We start from the raw sequence: 14610 nt of genomic DNA, 5'->3' as shown, positions 1-14610 counted from the left end.
ATGCTGCCTATGCAGCGTCAATAGTAAAAAGATCTAATGTTACAAATAATACAATAACAAAAAACCTGCTATACTCACCCTCCGTAGATGCGCTCACGACTGCCGCCATCTTCCGTTACCAGAGATGCTTTGCGAAATTCCCCATTAGACTTAGCGGTCTCGCGAGATCCCAGGGGGTGAGTATATAACTATTTTTTGTTTTAATTATCTTTTTTTAACACGGATATGTGCCCACACTGCTATATACTACATAGGCAGTGTTATATAGCGCGTGGGCGGCGTTATATACAGCGTGGCTGGCGTTATATACAGCGTGGCTGCTATATACTACGTGGGCAGTGTTCTATACTACGTGGGCAGTGTTATATACCGCGTGGACAATGTTATATACAGCGTGGACAGTGTTATATACCGCGTGGGCTGCGTTATATACCGCGTGGGCTGCGTTATATACCGCGTGGGCTGCTATATACTACGTGGGCAGTGTTATATACCCCGTGGGCTGTGTTATATACCGTGTGGGCAGTGTTATATACTGTGTGGGCAGTGTTATATACCAGGTGGCTGCTATATACTACATGGCCAGTGTTATATACTACGTGGGCAGTGTTATATACCACGTGGCCAGTGTTAGATACTGTGTGGCTGTGTTATGTACTGCGTGGCCTGTGCTATATATTATGTGGCCACTGTTATATACTGCATGGCCTGTGTTATATACTGCGTGGGCTGTGTTATATACTATTTGGGCTGTGTTATATACTGTGTGGCCACTGTTATATATTGCGTGGCCTGTATTAACGCATCGGGTGTTCTACAATATGTATGTATGTATATAGCAGCCACATAGTATATAGCACAGACCAGGTAGTATTTGTCTGCTATATACTACATGGCTCCTATATACTACGTGGCCTGTGCTATATACTATGTGGCTGCTATATACATACATATTCTAGAATACCCGATGCGTTAGAATCGGGCCACCATCTAGTATATGTATATATGTATGTATGTATAACTATATATATAAATATAAATGTGATTGATAGAACAGCTGGCAATTCCTGTGCGCATACAGTAAAATCACACTGACAGGTTACAATACAATAGATAGAATAGAAATATACACATAGTATAGGGGTGTGTGTGTGTGTATATATATATATATATATATATACTAGATGGCAGCCCGATTCTAAAGAATCGGGAGTCTAGAATCCATATATACTTTATTTATTCAAATGTAAGAATAATACAATTAATAAATAATAGTAAGAAAGAACAAAAATAATAGGCAGTATATGGAGAAAACACCAAACAAAAGTTCAAAATTGGTGTGAAAATGTCACTGAACCACTTCACAACTAAATATATATAGTTTTGGTAAATGGTATTATCATTTTTTTGACGAAATTCGGCAGGAGCTTGAAGAGCAACGTCACTGGGCCCGCCTCCACGCAGTAGAAACTTGCTGTGAGGTAAAAATTCAAAAATCACACCAAAATGGCGGGCGGAGTGTGTCACAGTACGGCACGTTTCTGATTGGTCGCTCGCAGCAGGCGGCAACCAATCAGACACTGGACACTGTTGACGTCACTTATCTCCGGACATTAGCTCCGGACATTATCTCCGCACATTAGCTCCGGACATTAGCTCCGGACATTAGCTCCGGACAAAGCCACGGAAGTTGGCACAAATTGCAGGAAGTAGTATTCTAGGCAATTAATCTCCGGACATTAGCTCCGGACAAAGCCACGGAAGTTGGCACAAATTGCAGGAAGTAGTATTCTAGGCAATTATATATTAGATATATATATATATATATATATATATATATATATATATATATATATATATAGTGCCTTGCGAAAGTATTCGGCCCCCTGGAACTTTTCAACCTTTTCCCACATATCCTGCTTCAAACACAAAGATACCAAATGTAAATTTTTGGTGAAGAATCAGCAACAAGTGGAACACAATTGTGAAGTTGAACGAAATGTATTGGTTGTTTAAATTTTTTGTGGAAATTCAATAACTGAAAAGTGGGACGTGCAATATTATTCAGCCCATTTACTTTCAGTGCAACAAACTCACTCCAGAAGTTCATTGTGGATCTCTGAATGATCCAATGTTGTCCTAAATGCCTAATGATGATAAATATAATCCACCTGTGTGTAATCAAGTCTCCGTATAAATGCACCTGCTCTGTGTTAGTCTCAGGGTTCTGTGTGAAGCACAGAGAGCATCATGAAGACCAAGGAACACAACAAGCAGGTCCGTGATACTGTTGTGTGTATTAATCCTTTAATTTAACACCTACAGCTCCAAAATTTTTCACACACACACTACTAACACTACTAGTGAGGGACATATAAAAATCTAACGGATATGCAATGGTTCACTGTATGTAAACCATGTCTCATATCCTGACGGCTTCTGTAATAATTATGCAGAACCCGACAATTGAATTACCTGCTTTTCTGCTATCTATGAAATATTAAGAGATTATATATATATATATATATATATATATATATATATATATATATATATAGGAATATGTCAAGTGTTCAGAGTTAGACACATCGGCCGGAGCCCATCCACTTACAGAAATGGCATTGCACGTCCAGCTCAGCCATTTCCACAGCTCTGACCAGTGCATAGACAGAGTTCGTTCATGGCTTGGACCCCGATATAAGTTTAAGGGTTGAAGTTACGGATATGGGTGTGCTGCGCCGGTTCTGTGACTCTTAATGAAGAGTTTGGTAAATGGCGTATTATAGCGTACTGCAATAAATGGTGCTGTAATAAAAAAAAAGGTGCTATAATAATAAATGGCATACACTTGTGCTGACTGACAGATTTTACCGTGAACGCCTGAGACGAGAATCCACCCCTGGACAGGAAAACTCCTGTAACTATACATTTCTTTCCCACTGCCCCCGACGCCGGCTGCACAATCCAGGAATATTCGGGCCGTATAAGCAGCAGACAGGTCAGACACGCCAGGTACGCATTCACTTGCTTCTGAAGACCTTTATGGGTTCAGACCCCTCTGTTGAGATGCATCCTGTACACAAACATCACAGTGCCGGCTGAGGAAGGAGACAATGACATTCAGCAGAGACGGAAATCAAAAGAGGAATGGAGATCACTAGAGGGGACAATCTCAAATATGACGGATAACTACCTGACCCCCGAGTGTGCCCCCCCTCTGTGTGCAAAGACAAATGGAGGGGCTTCACATAACATAACATATGTCCAGGAGGAATGTACGTGACTAAAATTAGCGGCTCCAGAATTTGTAATACAATCTCTTACTAGAGCTCAGATCAGAAGAGTAAAACCCCCGATACCTTTCGGATAGTTGTGCCGATGAATATGGAAAGCATATTATGGGTCAGCAGATCCGCGGCTCGAGCCCGAGCTTCAATGATGCTCACAACCTGAGGGAGACACAGCAGTGATATACAGCCGGCTCGGTAAGAAGACGATGGCTCCGGCCGGGCGACGCTCACCTCACTGTAAATTCACGTAAGGGAATTCCACAAGTTCATGGAGCTCTGAACGTTCACACAGGATGATGACCAGCTGCCGAAGGCAATCCAGCTGTCTGCAAAAAGGAGGGACGGGGGATGAGGAACCAACCAGCCCCTAATATTCCAGCACTCCCGCAGCATGTAACTGGGCACCTACTCTGGCTAAGTGAGGGTTAAAGGGAACCTGTCAAGTCGTTTTGGCCCTGTAAGGCCTCTTTCACACTTCCGTCTTCCAAATCTGCACAGGATCCGTCAAGAAGTTGAAATGACAGATCCTGTGCAGATTGTGGAAAACGTATGCACTGGGCCTGTTTTCCTGACAGACCCGTCGAGGCTCTGTGCACCTGTTGTGTATGTGTCTTTGCAGCAGTTTTCCGCAGCGAAAACGAATACACAACACAACCAAGGTGAAAAAAAAAAAATCTCAATATTCTTACCTTTCGGCATCCCGCGCAGCGTTACCGATGCTCCCGGCAGCTAGCGTTCCCAGTTATGCATTGCGGCAATAACCCAGAAGACCTAGCGAGATCGCGAGGTCATCGTATCATTTCGCAATGCATTACTGGAAACGGAAGATGCCGGCGGCATCGGGAGCATCGGTAACGCTGCGCGGGATGCCGGAAGGTAAGAATATTGCGATTTTTTTTTTTAAAAAATTTAATATTTGTACAATGATATCTTTTTACTATTGATGCTGCATAGGCAGCATCAATAGTAAAAAGAGAGAGAGCGAGAGACAATTTCCCTCACGGGAAATTCTTCCACGCATGATCAGTTTCAAAAGACGGGACCCGTCGCTGGATTCCTGCTTTTGACGGTCAGCGACGGATCTTGCGTCCATAGGCTTCCATTATAGCCAACGACGGACAGCGCAGAACCCGTCGCTGAGCGATTTTACAATGTGCAGAAAAAACGATCCTCTGAACGTTTTCTCCACCCGACGGACAGCAATTTTTCGACAGATCCAGTGCACGATGAAATGAAAGGCCATCCGTCACAATCCGTCGCTAATACAAGTCTATGAGGAAAACAGGATCCAGCAGAAAAATTTGCTGGATCCTGTTTTTTCAAAAATCGACGGATTGTGATGGGAGCTCAAAGATGGAAGTGTGAAAGAGGCCTAAGCTGCGGCCACTGCCTTTCACGGCTAATCTACAGTATTCTGTAATGCTCTAGATAAGCCTCTGGTCTACCCTGAAATAGAAGAAAAACAAGATTATACTCACCCGGGAGGGGGGGGCTGTCCCATTCGATGGGCATCGCGGTCCGGAGCCTCCCATCGTCATACGATGATGTCCTCTTCCTTGCTCCGTGTCGCGTCTCCTGCGCAGCCGTACTGGTCTGCCCTGTTGAGGGCACAGCAAAGTACTGCAGTCTCTGGGACTCTCTGACCTTTCCAGGCACCTGCGCACTGCTATAATTTACTCTGCCCTCAACAGGGCAGATAAGTACGCCTGCGCAGGAGCCGCGACACAAAGCAAGGAGGAGGACGTCATTGCATGAAGATGGGAGGCGCAGGACCTGGACCTGAGACGCCCATCGGAACCGACCGCCCCAGGGTGAGTATAATAAAACTTGTTTTTCTTCTATTTCAGGTTGGACCGGGGGCTTATCTATAGCATTATATAATACTGTATATAAGCCCTGAAAGGTGGTGGCCGCAGCTTACAGGGCCAAACCGACGTGACAGGTTCACTTTAACAAGTGGGGTCACTGTGAGATTTCTGCCCATGCTATATGCTTCCATCCTCCATTTGGCCATGTATGATCCGCTGGGAATAAAGGCAACAGCTCACTACAGGCAGAATATAGATCCGCTGGGAATAAACGCAACAGGTTACTACAGGCAGAATACGGATCCGCTAGGAATAAACGCAACAGATTACTACAGGCAGAATACGGATCCGCTGGGAATAAAGGCAACAGGTTACTACAGGCAGAATCCGGATCCGCTGGGAATAAACGCAACAGATTACTACAGGCAGAATACGGATACACTGGGAATAAAGGCAACAGTTTACTACAGTCAGAATACGGATCCGCTGGGAATAAAGGCAACAGGTTACTACAGGCAGAATACGGATCCACTGGGAATAAAGGCAACAGGTTACTACAAGCAGAATACGGATCCGCTGGGAATAAACGCAACAGATTACTACAGGCAGAATACAGATCCGCTGGGAATAAACGCAACAGATTACTACAGGCAGAATAGGGATCCGCTGGGAATAAACGCAACAGATTACTACAGGCAGAATACAGATCCACTGGGAATAAACGCAACAGATTACTACAGGCAGAATAGGGATCCGCTGGGAATAAACGCAACAGATTACTACAGGCAGAATACGGATCCGCGATCCTGAATGCGCGCTTCCTTACATTCGAAATGCGCGCCGAAGGGCATAAATGCGTGCTCCTGAATGAGCGCCGGCAGAAATGCGGGAATTGCGTGTCGGCAGTGTTGGCAGCCCCCTAAAGGGTTAATACCGGTAGCAGTGTTCGCAGTCTGACCTCCCCATGCCCTGCCCCCCGCGCCCTCTCCCCCCCCAAAGGGTTAATACCGGTAGCAGTGTTGGCACTCCCCTACTGCGCCAGGTGCACGCGGCCGTGCCTCGTGCCCTAGCTACTGCGCATGCGCCAGGTGCGCGCGGCCGTGCGGACGCGCGTGCATGTGGCGCATGCGCAGTCCTAATATATCCCTGCCCACAATGCCTAGTGAAAAAATAGTACATAGCAAGTAATGGTAAACAGACTTCTTTAGTGTAAGCAAAGAAGGCCCCCTTGCATACACTGGCAGGGATCCACCATAAGCCTGCTCAACTCTCCATGAATGTGTAGCAGTAGTGGGGCTGATGGAATGGTCCCTGACACTCCAAGAGATAAATGCATTTGATGTTCATATATGTGAAGGTATGATACACTCTGGGGCTGCAGTTAGCCTAGACCGGGTTAACTGTAGTGGCTGGCCCAGGTTTGGAGGGGGAACTGAAAGTTTGTAGCAGGTCCAGGAAGTGACATGGCCAGTCAGTCAGTGTGTGGACAGCAGTGAGCGAAGTAGCAGGCCTGGGGCTGCTAGAAACAGTATGGACCTAATACACAGGGCAGTGGATTCCCGAAAATACCCTTCCATGTGATTCCGTCTAAATGGCCTGGGGCAACCTCAAGATGGACATAGGGGACCTGTGTCACACTCAGCTTGTGAAGATACAGGGAAAGATGGACTCAGATTACATGGGCCAGAAAGTATTGCAATCGGATATACTGCTAGAGGTGAAGAAGACTCCCTAGGGCTAGGAAAACCAGTGAGAGGGACATGCCACCTATACTGAGAGCCAGGGCTGAAGTTTTATCCGGTACCTGTGGAAAAGATGACAGCTCGTTAGGCCTTATCCTATATATCTGCCTGTAAACCATGTACATACTGCTGTTCACCAAGTAAACATTTGGTTGTTTTTATGAACCTCGTGTCTCCTGGATTATTTGCTTCCCTTGTTCCAGAAGAGGGATTCCTGGGCTCATAAGAAGAAGCCTTCAGCCCCAAAGTAAGTGTGATGCTCCACACACATAGCAGCACACTGGGACAGGGACATGCGATGTCTGCAGGATGCCAAATTGAGTGGGGACTGAAGCTCGCCTACAACTACCTCGCTTAGGCATCTTACAAATGGCGAAAACTAGCGATCCTCCCTGGAATGAAACCGAAAGTGAGACTGAAAGACCTGCGACCATGTCGGACATCACTTCTGGCCAGTGGCATAGGAAGGCGGGTGCGGGCTGCCCCGGGCGGCACAATGCGGGGGGCGGCCGGCGCTGCAGGAGCAGGAAGAAAAAAAAAAAAAAAAGACGCGGGCCCTTTAAATCTTCGGGCGGCGCCGTCCGCCGCCACGACCAGGCTCCCCCCGCCCCCGGCCCCCGCTCTAATACTCACCTCTCCTGGTTCCTGCGGCAGCTGCAGCATCTTCAGCGCCCTCTGACTCTGCGACATCTCAGGGCAGAGGACGCGATGACGTCATCACTGTGCGCGCCGCTCAGCCTCTCTGTCCTGAGCGTTGCAGAGCCGGAGAGACGCTGATTGCACCGGACCTGCGCTAGGAACGGGAGAGGTGAGGATTTTACTTTTTTTTTCTTTATGTCTGACTCTGTCTGGGGGCAATGCTGGACACACTGGGGCAATACTGGAGACCATGGGGCAGATTGCTGGACACACTGGGGCAATACTGGAGACCATGGGGCAGAATGCTGGACACACTGGGGCAATACTGGAGACCATGGGGCAGAATGCTGGACACACTGGGGCAATACTGGAGACCATGGGGCAGAATGCTGGACACACTGGGGCAATACAGGAGACCATGGGGCAGATTGCTGGACACACTGGGGCAGATTTCTGGACACATTGAGGCAATGCTGGAGACCCTGGGGCAGACTTCTGGACACACTGGGGCAATGCTGGACACTGGGGCAGATTGCTGGACACGCTGGGGCAATGCTGTGCACACTGGGGCAGATTGCTGTGCACACTGGGGCGGATTGCTGTGCACACTGGGGCGGATTGCTGTGCACACTGGGGCAGATTGCTGTGCACACTGGGGCAGATTGCTGTGCACACTGGGGCAGATTGCTGTGCACACTGGGGCAGATTGCTGTGCACACTGGGGCAGATTGCTGTGCACACTGGGGGCAGATTGCTGTGCACACTGGGGGCAATGCTGGCCATACACTGGGGCAATGCTGGACACACTGGGGCAATGCTGGAGACCCTGGGGCAGATTTCTGGACACACTGGGGCAATGCTGGACACTGGGGCAGATTGCTGGACACACTGGGGGTAATATGCTGGACACACTGGGGCAATGCTGGACAACATGGGGGTAATATGCTGGACACACTGGGGCAGATTGCTGGACACACTGGGGGCAGGACTTGAGGCATGGGCAGAATGTAGATACGGGGCATGATTGGAGACACGGGGCAGGATTGGATCATGGGGCAGGATTGGATCATGGGGCAGGACGGATACGATGGAGGCTGGTGGGGCAGGATGGGGAGATCATATGGGGTAAAATGGATACTCATGAGGGCAGGATGCGAGAACATATGGCTGGAGCCAGGAATGAGATAAGCGGGGCCAGGGTGGGGAATAGTATTACCATAGGGGCTAATTAAGGGATATTATTACTGCAGTGATGTATTTATTTTATTTTTTTAGTATACTGTTTTAAATGGGGGGGGCGGTCCTGTTACTGTGTAGAGTGACACTATATCACCTTTTTTTCTTCATGTGATGTAATGTAGAAGTTGTGAAAAATTAAGTAATGTGTTCTGCAAGTGGAGCTCGAGATAACTGTGTTATTTCCTGCAGAAACGAGTCCTGGCTGGAAGGAATGATGGCGGTCTGTGCTGGATGAAAGATGAAGGACTTCACCTAGAGACGTCACTGGTGAGTCAGTGTTACCTATACACTGACACTATACACTGTATACTATATACAGCGGTCCTGTGCACAATGTCACCAGTGATCACTGTATTATCTATACATTATATACAGAGTTCCTGTGTATAATACCACCAGTGATCTCTGTATTACCTCTACACAGACACTGCATACTAAGTACAGATCTCCTGTGAATACTGGCACTTATGGTGATAGTATTGTGTTTTTTTTTTTATTACTGATCAGTATTGTAGTATTCAGTCACTATGTGGTGGTAATATGTGGTCTGGAAATGGTGTTGTGGTATTTGTCCCTTGTATGTAGTATTATTCGGTCACTATGTGGTCTGGTCATGGTGTGGTGGTATTAAGTCACAGGTTTGGCATGTGGGGGTGACACCATTAGGCCCAGTTTAAGTTCTACAAAACAGGAAAACCATTTTTGGTAACCTTTGTGTGTATTGAGCCGGGGGAGGGGGGGGCGCCAAACTCGGGAACAGCCCCGGGCGGCAAAAGCTCTAGCTACGCCTCTGCTTCTGGCAATCACATGCTGGATACTGAGGAGGAAAGGAGGAGAGCCAGGGAGTTCTGGGAAGTCCCCACTTCAAAAACCACTTTGCTGGAGTCATAGGACGAATGGCGAAATACGGCATACCGGAGGAGACAGCAGCATCTTCAGAAAGGGGAAAGCATAAGCCATCATCCTCCATTGACCAGACTTAAGGTACTGAAACTCAGTCTCTGTTGCTAGTCACAGAGCACCACAGTAAGACCTACTCATATCCCATAGGGACAGGAAAAACACTGGATAGAGTAACTGGGGTGGGCTATTTGACCTCTGTATTTCCAGTCAATATTAGAGCTGGGAGTAAACCTGCTGTGGTGCATTCGTGGAGGGTGACTTGAGAAAAATAAAGCAATAAGAAGTGACCAAAGCTTTGTATCTACTCCATAGAAGGATCAATAAAAAGATCAGGTCACCACACAAAAAACAAACCTTCGACCCAAAAGTCAAAATGGTACAGGTTTTGATAAATGGCAACTCAAGGTAATATTTTTGTACGAATTTCTGAAATTTATTTTCACCACTTAAAAAAAAAGAAAATGCAAGTTTGGTATAGTTGCAATCGTACGGACCTCTGACAATCATATTTCCAGGTCTACTTATTGCAGAAAGGATGCTCAAAAAGAAAAAAAAAAATTGTAAAAATTTTGCTTCACTTAGAATTTTTTCCCACTTTCCAGTAAACTATATCATTCAAAAGTCCAAATAGTCCCACAAAAACAAGCCCTCACTTGACCTTTATCAGTGGGAAAATAAAAAGTAAAGGCTCTCAGTAGAAGGGGAGGGAAAAATTGAATGCACAAAAAAAAAAAAAAGCTTCTTAAGGGGTAACAAGGAATCTGTCAGCAGGTTTTTGCTATGTAATGTGTGAGCAGTATAATATTGAGGAAGAGGGCCTGATTTCTTGGATATATCACTTACCATCAGCATGGCATCCGATTACTAAGGACGATTTCTATTATAAACTAAGGAAACAGTATTTAATCATGTTCTATGTTTAATGTAGTTGTATGAAGACTGATCAAACATGGACGTAAAATCGATAAAAATCTGATGAAAATTGGTAAAAAAAATAATCAGTTTTCTGGATGAAACTTGGATGATTTTTCATATGTCCATCTGCAGGTGCCATAAATAGCAAAAACCTGCTGACAGATTCCCTTTAACGGGAACCTGACATGAACAAATCATAAATTAATCTGTCCCCAGGCTCCGAAAGGCAATTGAATGATAACAATGTGTAGGCAGCTACGCTGTACGATCTGTTGTTTTGCCTCCTTGTGTGTGATACTGTTAACTTGGGGTATCAGGGCTGAGGAACATCTGAAGATGTCCTCCATGGAAACCCACTGATTCCTTTTTGTTTGCTCTACAGTCTGGTGATGTCAGTGCAGACGATTTCGAATTCCCGTACATGCCATGTCATGACTGGGGGGCTGGAGTGGCTTCCTGTGGCCTGGCACATGGGAAAATAATCTGTTAGAGGCTGCAAAAGACTTGACACTTGTGCATAGTAGGTTCACCTTCCAGCAGGACAACGACCCTAAACATATAATGCCAGAGCTACAATGGATGGTTTAGATCAAACCATTCATGTTGAGAATCTGTGACAAGACTTGAAAATTGCTGTTCACAGACTCCTCCATCTAATCTCACTGAGCAAGAGTGAATGTACAAAGAACGGGCAAAAATTTCACATCTAGATGCAGCAGTAATTGCGGCGAAAGGTGGTCCTACAAAGTATTGACACAGAGGGTTAAATACAAATGCACCACACAAAGTTTAGATTTATATTTTTTAAACAATTTAAAAAAAAAAAAATTGTGCTGGAATATCACATATAATCCCAATAAAATACATCTACGTTTGTGGGTTTAACAATAAAAAAGGTGGAAAAAAATCACTAGGTATAAATACTTTTTCAATTCACTGTATATGACAGCTATTTATAGAGGTAAAACTTTTACTATTATTATAATTATGTCAGTTTATTATATGTTTTAGAGTAAATTTCCATATACTCAATATAAGTCGAGGAAATTATTAACAGGAGACAAGAAGAGACTGTTACAGAACCACCCAGCACCAAGAATGTTATGCAGTATGTCACGATTCCCCTGACCGCTGTCACCAATTGGTCAGGATTCCCACCGTGACGGTCACCCCGTCACGGATTGAGGTGACTTTAGGCCAACAGACGGCTATCACATGTGCAGGGGGGCTTATCTTAGTTATCCCTCCACTCCACGATGTGATGAAAAAAACCACACACAAGGCTATTGACCTCTTAGTTTACAGCAGGGGCTTATTCTAGGTATCCCACTGCTTTTCTATATACCACGAACTGCAGGGATTTATGTATATCCCACCTACAGTACCACTTAACACTTGCAGCTCTCTGGCGCCCCCTTACTCTCAGGTCAGATTAGGTACTGCACCCTGGGTAATTAGTCGCCAGACAGACTGCCTGCTATGTACTGGCTATTGGGCACGCTGCAGCGACGCGATAACTACTCCCACTCAGGCAGGAACAATAATTATTAACGCCGCAGCCACTACAACATAACCCAAAAGTCTGCACACTATCGGTATCACTGCCACCAGCTTCGATTAAACGGGTCCGAAGCTAACCCAACACAGTAGCGTATTTCCCTTCAGAAGACAGGGTAAGTTTAGAGCAGGATGAACGAACTAATATTAAATATTATATCCCATAAAAATAATTAGGCAGTGCTTTATCAAAAATATTTTATAAAGAAGTTACAAATGAGACAATTGCAAATATGTACAAGGGTAATTATAACATAAAGGGAATAAATGAGAAAAAGCAACACTCACATGTTCAATGCATGGCAGGCAACCAGGCTAGTGGAGTTTTTCCCATACGTCCCAACTCATTGGACATGCTGCTGGCTTCAGGAGAAGACAAGAAGTCAGGAAGAAATCTGAGCTGGGGAAGCCTGCCACAAACTTAATACCTTAAGGCTGTGACATCACAGAAAGGCTGGCTTATCCAGACCCTCCTCTCTCTACATTCTGAGTAAACTTTAAACTATTTTCTCTAATTTCTATAACTTCACTACAAAACACATCATAGTTCTAACAAACCCATCAATCATCTCGGATTAACGTGAGCATTCTAATGAGATCAAATATGTCCTATCTGGGATACATATTTACAGCGAAAACCCTACTTCTTTACCAGCCGGAGTTAGAAGCCCGAGTTTCAAGGGATGGGTACATACACCGAGTGGGAATACGAATATATATTTTCGTGTTCTTACCGTAAACATGGTGCATAATATCGTACCAAAACCAAACAAAGAATATTTCCTGAATTAGTGCAGGTGGGAGGGGTGAGGGACTTTCGTCCGAGCCTGGAATTTATGACCCCAGGGCAATAAAACCCCCTTCTAGCATACAGTCCGTAGCCCAGAGAGAAACAAGGAGAGTCAGCTCGTGAAGGGGGGGGTTTAGCCCACCTCATGAGCTGAAGAGCAACTAAACTTATATGATATTTCATACCATATCGTGACACAGTATATGTATGTATAATAGTTTCCATGTGAAATGCATCAGTCCACAGGCTGCGCCCCTGGACAAGATATTCTCTTTCTGACCTCCCCCCTCCTTTGTAATTCCCACAGTAAATAGTGTCAGGCTCCGGCCCCCTGCGGCTATTGTAATGTAGGTCTGGCCTGCTTTTTCTATTGGCCTGCTCTGTGTATCTGTGTTCTATATTCTGTGTGCTGAAAATAAAGTGTGTTCTTTTAGACTGGAAATACGTGGGGTAGCAGTCAGCTTTTATATGCTTTCACGTAACCAAGGAATTCCAGCCAGCGTCCTTAATTCCGAATCCAGCAAAAGCAGAGTGGACCTCCTGAAACACGGGGTGGTACTGAAAGAGGTACCCCAGCTTGGTAGACCCCGTTACAGAGACCATTAAAGTTCTCAGTCAATGGTAGCGTTGGGATAGACAGGCAAGATATCCTCTATGATAAATTTAAAAAAAAGTTAGACTACTTTAACTACTTAGATGCAGCATTCAATAGAAACTGTTCTGCCCATCTTAATGTGCAGAAAGTTAGTTATCATGTTATTCAAGTTGTGGCCACTGGAGGTCATCAGTTGCCTACTTTTCATGTTGTTTACCAACCTTTCCCTCCTAAGAGCAATGTCTTATGGGTTAGTTCCGCCCACATTCTTCTTGTGAAGACAAGCTTCAGTAGCCATTTTTCCTCAGATCTGAACAGAGGCACACGTGCTCCTGTCTCGCTTACTTCCTTACCCCTGTCCTAACGGATCTCGGTACGTTTATAAAGGTTTAATGCATCTTATGTTTTGTGTTAGTATTTAAGCCTTATGCAGCTCCTATAGTCAGATATAGTTAGGCGGATGTGCTTTGTAGCTTGCAGTTAGGTTCAGGTGTACTCTGCATGTAGATAGATGCATTCTTGTATAGAATAGGGCAGTGCTGCAGAATTACTGTGTAATGCACTCTGTATAATTCTTGCTGTAATGTCCCAGTTATTTATGTGGTTGCACCCTGTATGTGCATATACTGAAATGCTGTTATTCTTTACAGTTTTTCACCAGTCATCCACTATGATCAGTCATCCACTATGATTATTCACTGAACATCCTCTTTGTACATCAACATCATTAACTATTCGATCATCTACTATGAATACTGTCCACCATTGTTGTTCAACGTTATAGTTTTGGTTATCATCACCCTAATAAATAAGACTTAAGCATCAACACAGTCTGTTTACTGGGATGTGGATGAAGGTTTAGCCGTATGTTGGAATCCACACAGCATCCTACGTGGAGGAAGACAGAACAGTGAAAAACGAGACCGCCAGTCGCAGGCGGTGATTGTTAATTAAGAACAGATTAGCTGCCTTCAGTGAAACTGATAGCCGGTCGCAGACTGTACGGAACCGCTAACACCCACACTGCTCCGCATTCGGGTATCACAGCAGCCGCCATACAGCCGCAGGACTATACTGCAGCCTGCCAAGAGGAGCTACATCATTCCCGCCACGCGGAAGCTCACCGCACATA

The 14610-nt window shown here is 45.3% G+C and overlaps 1 long non-coding RNA gene across 1 annotated transcript in view; it reads left to right on the top strand.

Moving 5' to 3' along the window:
• The window catches only part of LOC138663836 (uncharacterized), a 269115-nt gene extending 260122 nt beyond the window's left edge, over window positions 1-8993 (top strand). Inside the window, exon 3 of the long non-coding RNA XR_011318244.1 lies at window positions 8908-8993. This is a non-coding gene — a long non-coding RNA (uncharacterized lncRNA). The remainder of the gene's footprint in view (window positions 1-8907) is intronic.
• The last annotated feature ends 5617 nt before the right edge of the window (window positions 8994-14610 follow it).

The sequence above is a fragment of the Ranitomeya imitator genome, chromosome 2 (genome assembly GCF_032444005.1).
Source record: "Ranitomeya imitator isolate aRanImi1 chromosome 2, aRanImi1.pri, whole genome shotgun sequence".
Lineage (NCBI taxonomy): Eukaryota > Metazoa > Chordata > Amphibia > Anura > Dendrobatidae > Ranitomeya > Ranitomeya imitator.
This window is presented reverse-complemented; position numbering and strand designations above follow the sequence as displayed.